Below are 10,000 nucleotides of genomic sequence, written 5' to 3'. Positions count from 1 at the left end.
TTGGTTTTCGTAACTTTCTTTTATCTGTGATATGTGTAAGTATACGTGTGTAGATGTTGTAACCAATATCAAGGTAATCAAATTATTTTTTCTATAATTTTGAAAATTTAAAGCCAATTCCTAGCCAACCATATCTTTCTGTTTTTAGAGTTTAATTTTTTGGGGTTCGGCTTAGATTCTGCATAATATACGTTTTACTCGGATATAGCAAAAGTGAACTAATTTCGAATAATACGTATATGCGTATGTCTGCATGTTTGTATATAAGCATAATTCTATATTTTCATTTGATTTATTCTTAATATGATTGTTTATATACCCATACATATATACATACACACATACACACACACACACACACACACATATATATATATAATATATATGTATATATATTCATATATATATATATATATATATATGTATATATATATATATTATATATATTTATATATATACATACATCCATATATATATATATATATATATAAATGTGTGTGTTTATATATATATATATATATATATAAATGTGTGTGTTTATATATATATATATATATATAGGCCTATACATATATATATAATATATATATATATATATTATATATTATGTATTATATATATGTATATATATATATATATATGCATATATATATATATATATATATGCATATATATATAAATATATATATATATATATATATATGTATATGCATATATATATAAATAAATATATATATATATATATATATATATTTATATATATATGCACATATATACAGTATGTGTGTGTTTGTGTTTCTGAGTGTGTATGTCTAAGTACACATGTATATTTCCTTATGTGTGTGTGTTTTTTTTTTTGTAGTTAATTGACATTATTTTTTCATATTTTTCTATTGTTTTACGTATGATGAAGCAAAAAGGGATTATTGTTCATGACTGACTTAAGAAATATAAAGATATAAAGATATAAAGATATAAAGATTTAAAATCAGTGTAACTCGTTATTAGGGTTGTTTTCAAATCACACTACGTTAGCTAGTTTGCAAATTTTCTATAATGTATAGTATACCATATATGTTTTCTTTATTATTTTTCAAGTTAAGCAAGGATTATGTATCGATCTAAGATTTCCGAAAGCTTGTATAAGAACAAACTATAGACTTAGCTATAGACATGTCTCCAATAGTCCATTGATGTTTACGTTCATTGGTAGTTCTGTAGGTCTACCTTCAAATCTTTGTCTTTTTTGTGGGAAACTGTATTTTGTCGTCTGTCCTATAATCTTTCAAATCCAAACAAATATGAATTTAACGAAAAAAGAAGCCAACTGAATTCTACTTCATTGTGTCTGCTTCTTAGGTTTTTTTTTTTTTTTTTTTTTTTTTTTTTTTTTTTTTTTTTTTTTTTTATTAACCATATTGTCCATTAATATGTTCTGAGATCCAATCATCTACCAAATAATACAGTTTTGTATTCTCTTTTCCAACGGTCAACACTAAATAGTTATCTAAAAGTTTCATTACGGCCGTAACCAAATGTCAATCAAATAGTTTAATCAATGAAGCTACGGATCTTCAAATCCTGTGAATTGTTGTTTGTTTATGTTCATTTTCCGTACTCTGGTGTTTGAACCAGTCGATTTTAGTCATAATATTCTACTCTTTTGATGTTTTTGATGTTTGAGTTGTTTTGTAAATGAAAATGTTACAGAAAACCGCAAATTACATACCTTATTTATTTACCTCAACCCATTTAAAGTTAGCTAATTAAATAAAACACTGTACAATAATTCTAATAAAATTCATATCTACAGAATCTGTACATCTATGTTTCATTAACAAGGGCAGCATAAGTAATTAGTATGACACTGTTTTAAGATTTTTTTTTTTCATACACAAGGTATAAATTCCCACCATCAGTTGAAGTATGATGATCAGTTTTTTCTAGAACAGTTATACATACAGGAGGTAAATAGCCAATTCAGCCTCAAAGATAATTTCATAATTTCTCATCATCAATCAGATGTTATGAATTTATCAGAAAGACAGAGGAAATTTTATTCCAGGGAACAATTTGAGCAAATACTTTTATATAGAATAGGATTACTTAAGTTTCTTTTTATAGTCTGTTTTGGGAGATCTGTTTTAATGTTGTTACTTTTCATAAAATATGTTATTTCAGTTGTTCATTAGTTCACTTGTAGTTTAAATATATCTTTTTTTTTCTTTCCTCACTGGGCTATTTTCCCTGTTAGAGCCCTTCAGCTAATAGTGTCTGGGTTTCCCAAAAAGGTTGTAGCTTAGTTAATAATAATAATAATAATAATAATAATAATAATAATAATAATAATAATAATAATAATAATAATAATAATAATATTGATAATACTTTTTTGAGAGTTTTTCTTAAAAAAAAAAAAACCTATAACCAGGACTTGAGAAGAATTGTGTTGTCGAGGAAGGATATTGGATGATAATTGCCTCATTTAATTCTACTAAATTAATTATTCCCTGCCTGTATATTTCATATCATTAAAGCCCCTTACTAAATTTCCACATTTCTCATTGGACGAGATTAAAGTTTTATCAAACATTATTATCTTCTATTTATTATTATTATTTGTGAGTCACTCTTCCTCATGTACTTCATAATTGTATGATGCATATATGAGTTTCAAAAAATCATCTATTTATTATTACCATTCGTCGATAGCTGTTGCTCTTGACCTTCATAATTCTGTGATGCATACAAGAATCTTAAAATAACTGTGAAATCTGTGAAAGAAAACTAAATGGAAAATAGTTTCGCTCTCCTTGAATAGAAATGGTGAAATATTCAGTCGTATCTGTAGAGGGAGCTTTCGTAATTGTTTCTTTTATTCAGAGTACACGTTGCCTGTTGGTGGATTGATAAGAGCAACGGAGGAGAATAAATAGCCTGACATCCCTTGACCTTTTTCTGTCCACCGAGGAGACGTTGATGGTTTGATTTTACCAAAAATAGAATGTTCATGGAGAAACATTTGCAGCATATGAAAATTTTACACCGTAAAAAATTATATATTCTTTAGTTCTTCAGAAAGACATGAGCAGTACTCCTAGAATCACGAATCTCAATTTATTTTGAATTTCACAGTCAGGACATTTAGATGCTGATGGATACAAAAGCTTTCGTATTTATATTTAAATCTTCGTACCGGCAAAGGTTATGTTTCCATAGTCGTATGTTTTTATGTTTGTGATTTGCATAACCCAAAATATACTTTACAGATTCTTATAAAATATGGTGGGATGACTGCCTATTCTTAAAGAGAAATTTGTTTAGATTTTGGTAGTGATTGGGTCAAAGTAAAGGCTCAGGTCACACACACAGGCACACACACAAATAGGCAAAACCTAAAAACTATTTGACCGAATCTCATGAAATTTATTGGAATGATTGCCTATGATCAGAATGCAATTTAATAAAATTTGAGAGTGATTGGGCCAAACTGTAACGAAAAGGTAAACAAGTCTTATTGCTATATCATGGTAATTTTGTTATTTGATTTGCATGAAGGTAGTGCCAAAATGTGAGTAATTCAATTGCCTTTCTTAAAATATACAACATAATTAAGGCAAAGGTTTGCGCTTCACCGAATACAAGTCATGAAAAGGTAAAAAATAACTTTTTATTGCTATATCGTCATCAATCTTCATCCGAATTACATGAATTGGCGCCAAAATGTGCATTATTCCATTTGCTATCTTGTCATACACAACCTGATATAGTGCAGACATTACCATTGTTTCTGCATTGGTGTGTTCGTATGTATGTCAGGGTGTTTGTGGTTCGCATAACTCAAAAACTATTTGACCCAGTTTCATGAAGTTTGGCGGGATGATTGGCCATGAGCCAAAAACAATTTGATCCGATTTAGGAAGTGATTGTATCAAAGGTCAAGGGCAAGGTAATAAAAAGGTATAACACTTCTTTTTATATCGTGGTAAATTTCTATCCACAGTGTATGAAACTAGTGTCAAAATTTGTATAATTCAATTGCTTATCTTGTGATACACAACATGATATAGGCGAAGGTATGCGTTCTACCAGGTGCCCGTTCAAGTTTCCTCGTTCATCTTCTAGGGCCTGGGTGTGTTTTGCAGTACATTTTTACCAATATCACGTGAAATTATTCATGTATTTTTTGCTAAAAAAAAAAAAAAAAATATTGACACGTAGGCTATAACTCTTGAGAAAATTAATTTCGTTATACCTTTCAGGGAACTTTATTTGACCAACAGAAGATATCAAGCAAACTCTTTTCTATGGCATAAATGATAATAGATATTCGTGTTTTTTTTTTAGTAATGTCATCGAATAAGATCGACAGTTCTACAGAGTTTAAAGTTCTAAAAAGGGAAATAAAATGCCTACAAAAATTTAAATTTAAGATAATAATGCTGCAACAATTCCAACAAAAAATTCTACTTTCAAAGACATGCTGGTCCTTTGAAAATTGTTTTTACAAAATCTAGAGGAATATTGAAAATATAATTAGATATTATAATTTATCTTGTTGTATGAATAACTTTCTCTTTCTGCCACCTAGTAAAAACAAGATCCCTCATTTATATTGCAGTTCTTGAGCCATATAGCAGTACACCCAATATCCACAAAAACCAAGAATATTGCATCATCATTTTATCTTATCCCACCAGCAATATATCCGTATTAGATGAAAAAAGTTGCTTCTCGTGAAAGGACTGGACAATGGAGATAAAAAGGAAGGGATTTACTTTTTTTTTTTTTTGGCCTCCACAAAAGTATGTTGACATTAAAAAGTTTCAATACGAACTCTGCCACCCATTGCCATTAGCATCAAACTCACATTTTTTTTTTATCTTTATTTTTTTTCTTTTTTTTGGCAAGTATCATACACGCCATTTTCTTTTACTTAGGTGGATGAGGTGATTTTACGACCAACATTCTTGCATCATGTCCTGAATAGACTTGGCTATGGAGGTGGGGCTGGGACGGGGTTGAATGTGGGACGGAGGCTTTTTTTTAGAGTAATTTGTGTGGAGCGATTCCAAAAGTTTTAGTTCTTCTAATATTAGCCTCCATATGGTGTTATGAGCGAGAAAGAAAATCTGATAATTCTAATAACTTTTCACTCATAATTTTTTAACCTTCTGATTACATTCGCAGAGGTCCAGATCTGTAAAGATTGGTCCCTATTCACATTCACGAAGTATGTGGTCCAGTCCCTGATTGGGACGACCACATGGCCACTCAAAAGGGGAAGGATATTCCACTTGTGGAGGTTGTCTCCAATCTTTCTAACTCTATCTCTTACTTGATTAAGAGTAACCCAATCCTTTCTACAAGGTTTGTTCTAATTGGGAGAGACTCACATGGGCTCTGGATAGCCTCACTAGATGGGCAGTGATACACTCGTACTTCTCTCCAGCGTTCTAGGTGGTGAAAGTTGAAACAGATAAATGAGGTGACAAGTTCAATGATGCAACGTCTGTATTTCCCACGGATGTATTGCGAGCCATAGATAAACGTTTAAGGAACAAAATAAAAAGTCTTGCTGCCCTGTAATAATCGGAAATGAAAGCTCGGCAGATTCTATTACTCAGAGAAGTAGCAGCGTAGGTTGGAGGAATGGAGAAGCCCCAATCAGAAGAGGACATGAATAGCAATGGCATATACCATGAAATCCGATACTGGTGAATGAAACTTTTTTTTCTTTTTTTTTTCTTTTTTTTTACCCACCATAACTCACCAAATAGGATATTGGGGAGAGGGGAAACTATTAGGGCAGGTCTTATCTTGAATGAATGAACTTTTGTATATCTATTAAGAATCTAAAAGAAAACTCTGAAATATGCTGAAATAATTAGTGAATATGAAATTGATTATAAAATGCCATTGCATAAGTAGTACAGAGACACTTTTTACTTTTTTAAACAATTTTAAAGAGTAAATAACATACTTATCCCATTCAGAAATAAACATTACTCTTCAATAGGGGAGAAAATCTCTTTCTTGATTCTAAACATATATCTATATATTCATGTCACTGTATATCAATAAAATTCTGTGAAACTGAACACAAAGTTAAATAGAAATATACAGAACTAATTTCTACACACATGTAAAAGATCATGATATAAAACTGTAGTAGCTTTAGCAGCAAAGAAATGCAATATAATAGTTTTCTTTATATATTGTTATGTTTTATGATATTTTCATGTGGTATAGCTGCTGTGTTTACGTAATTCGCTGATCTTGATAAGCACTTTAGAAATCTTAGACATAATTACCAATAATTTTATGATATCCTATATATATATATATATATATATCTATATATATATATATATATATACATATATATATATATATATATATATAGATATATATATAGATATATATATATATATATATATATATATGTATATATATATATATATATATATATATAGATAGATAGATAGATAGATAGATAGATAGATAGATAGATATATGTATAAATATGCACACACATACACACATACACACACACACACACACACATATATATATATATATGTGTGTCCCAACATACATTGGGACAAGGAGCTGTGTAACCTTGTAGAGGTGCAGTGGCTTAAGCCTACCATAAGACTGCTTGGGGGTTATGTTGGAACCTCTGTGACCTATTAGGAAGCAAAAGGCTTATGGATGGTACGAATTAACAGCTCTGAGGGCTCACGACAGGCCTAGCAAGCCGGTGAGCCGCTATAAATTGCTCATGAACCGCACGACTTGCTTCAGGACGGACCCATTGATCAAAGGATGCTCGGGCACATCCTGACTCGGAATGTTATTGGACATGGACAAGGAAGTGGAGCTTTGAGATTGGGAACAATTAATCTAAGTACTTTGCGAGGTAAGGAGTAGGAGGTAATCATGATGATGGAGGAGAGAAATATAGACATTTTGGGACTATGTGAAACCCGTTTACCAGGAGAAGGAACAAAATTATTGCATAACAATTACCAATTACTTTACAAAGGTGGAAGAGCTGCACGACACGGAGTAGGCTTTATTGTGAGGGAAGAGCTAGCTGGAAAAATTAGTCATGTAAATTACAAGAGTGATAGGATTATTGGCTTTTCCTTGAAGTTGGGAATGTTTCAAGCCAGTATAATTCAGGTGTATGCACCACAGCAGGGGCACCCTCAAGAAGAAAAGGAAGAATTCTACAGAGATCTGCAGGAAGTAAAAGATTCTGTCCCATATGTAGAGAATGTATTAATAATTGGAGACATGAATGGACATATTGGGCAAGACAGGACAGGCATAGAGAGAATATTAGGAGCGTTTAGCATTGGAGACAGAAATAGAGAAGGAGAAAACATAATTGATTTCTGCATGCAAAACCAGATGTCCATAATGAACTCTTTCTATAATCATAGAGACAGCCACAAGTGGACGTGGTATCGGTGGAACTCGGCCTTAGGAGTATACACTGAAAAAATCAATGATTGACTTGGCAATAACAAATAACAAAAATATGGTAAGAGATGTAAAAAGTATTCCCTCTGTGTCATTCGATTCAGATCACAGGCTTCTCTTAATTAAATTAAAGACAGTGAAACCTAAACCAATTAAAAGCCAAGTGAGAGAAAGATTTATCCTAGAGAATATGAGAGAAGAGGAATGCTTAGTTAGATATCAAAACGAAATCAGTAGAGCTAAACAAATGCAACAGGAGAGCAACGACCCAAATGAAAAATGGAGACACTTTAAGATGGCTGTAGTAGTCGCTGCTAATAATACAGTGCAGAAGAAAAGAGTTCGAGGTAGGAGGAAAAAACAAACTGCTTGGTGGACTCCCACACTTAAGTCCGCTGTTACAAATAAAATGAAACTTTTCAGAAAATGGATGAAAACTTTGAGCTTGGAAGATCACAATAATTATAAAGAAGCCTTGAGAGAAACAGAAAGAATAAAAGCTCAAACAAAAAGAGAAACGTGGGAAAGAATAGGAGAAGACCTAGGAAATGATCTCCAAGGTACTAGAAAACTCATATATAGCACTGCTAAAAACTATAGAAAGGGAAGCCAACCATCCACTTATGTAATCAAAGACCCTATGGATGGGACAATTTTAACCGAACCCCGAGAAATTGAATTAGGATGGAAGCATCACTTTGAAACACTACTAAACAATGAAAATGATGACCTTGAAGAACATGTAGAATTTGATGTGGTTGGGGATGCAGAACCTGACATAACGACACAGGAAGTAAAAAATGCCCTCAAGAGGATGAGAAATGGTAAGGCCCCTGGAGTGGATACAATACCTGCAGAGCTCCTTAAAAACATGGGTGAGGATGGAGTCATTTGGCTGCTGGAACTAATCCACATACTCTGGAATGGACAAATACCACCTGAAGACTGGAGAAGAGATCTAATATGCCCAATCTATAAAAAAGGTGACAAGACAAATTGCAGCAATTATAGAGGAATATCCCTAATGTCACACGCTTTTAAAGTATATGAAAGAATACTTGAAACCAGATTGAGAGGATATGTTGAACCAAAGCTGGGGGAATGGCAAAGTGGTTTTCGGCAAGGAAGAGGGACAACCGATATGATTTTCTCACTCAAGATGATATTCGAGAAAAGCTGGGAATGGAACAGGGACAGATATATTGCTTTTATAGACCTAGAAAAGGCTTTCGATAGAGTACCAAGAATGAAAATATGGGATGCCCTAAAAGACCCTTACTATGGAATCCCTGAGAAACTTATAAGAGCAATTTATAACACCTATCAAAACATCAAATCCAGAGTAAAAACAAATCAAGAGAATGAAGATTGGTTTAAAATTAAATCAGGAGTAAGACAGGGCAGCGTCCTTTCTCCACTTCTTTTTATATTGTTCCTAGACAAATGTATGAGGGAACGAGGCGAGGACGAAGCTGAAGATATGATCATCAACCTTCTGTATGCAGATGACCACGCAATGATAGCCCCCAACGCAGAAGCTCTCAAAGAAAACGTCAACAACTGGAATGCGATCTTAACAGCAAATGGAATGCGGATCAACAAGGATAAGACAGAGATTATGCACCTATCACGAACACCAAACAACGTAGATGTAGAATTAGAAGGTCATACATTGAAACAGTGTAGAAATTTCAAATACTTAGGAGTGGAGTTTTTTGACCAAAACGATCCAAAACTGGAAATAACTGCCCGAGTTCAGAAATTCAGTAGCAATTTGTATCTGCTCTACCCACTAATGAAAGACAGAAACATACCTCGCAAAGTGAAAACCATAATATACCTAGCTATTTTAAGACCAATATTGACTTATGGCCATGAATTATGGACATTAACATCAAGAACTAGAAGCCAACTCCAAGCAGCTGAAATGAAAGCCTTAAGACTCATAAAAGGTGTGACAAGACTGGATAGACTACGAAATGAAGATATTAGAAGAGAACTGGGAGTGGAGGGGATTCTGGATTTTGTGGAGAGAGGACAGCTTAGATGGTTTGGACATGTCAAAAGAATGGAGGAAGAGCGATATCCTGTAAGGTTTTTGGAATGGACACCAGAAGGAAGGGGACCGGTAGGAAGACCAAAATTGAGATGGCTACAAAACATAGAGAGAGGAGTAGAGAGGAGAGGCTTCAGTTTGCGGGAAGTTGATGAGATGAGGCTCTATGAGGATCGCCAAGAATGGAGACAGTTCTTGAAGCAGGACGACTGACAGGCCTGGAGGCCTACCTGGCGTCTGGTGAGAAAGGTGAGAAATATATATATATATATATGTATATATATATATATATATATATGTATATATAAATGCATATATATATATATATATATATATATGTATATATAAATGCATATATATATATATATATGTGTGTGTGTGTGTGTGTGTGTGTATGTATATAGGAATTCACACCCATGTATATGCTTGTATGCATGATTAACATGCATATGC

This window comes from Palaemon carinicauda, chromosome 7 (assembly GCF_036898095.1).
Source record: "Palaemon carinicauda isolate YSFRI2023 chromosome 7, ASM3689809v2, whole genome shotgun sequence".
Classification (NCBI taxonomy): domain Eukaryota; kingdom Metazoa; phylum Arthropoda; class Malacostraca; order Decapoda; family Palaemonidae; genus Palaemon; species Palaemon carinicauda.
The sequence above is the reverse complement of the archived record's forward strand: the minus strand, read 5'-3'. Positions refer to the sequence as shown.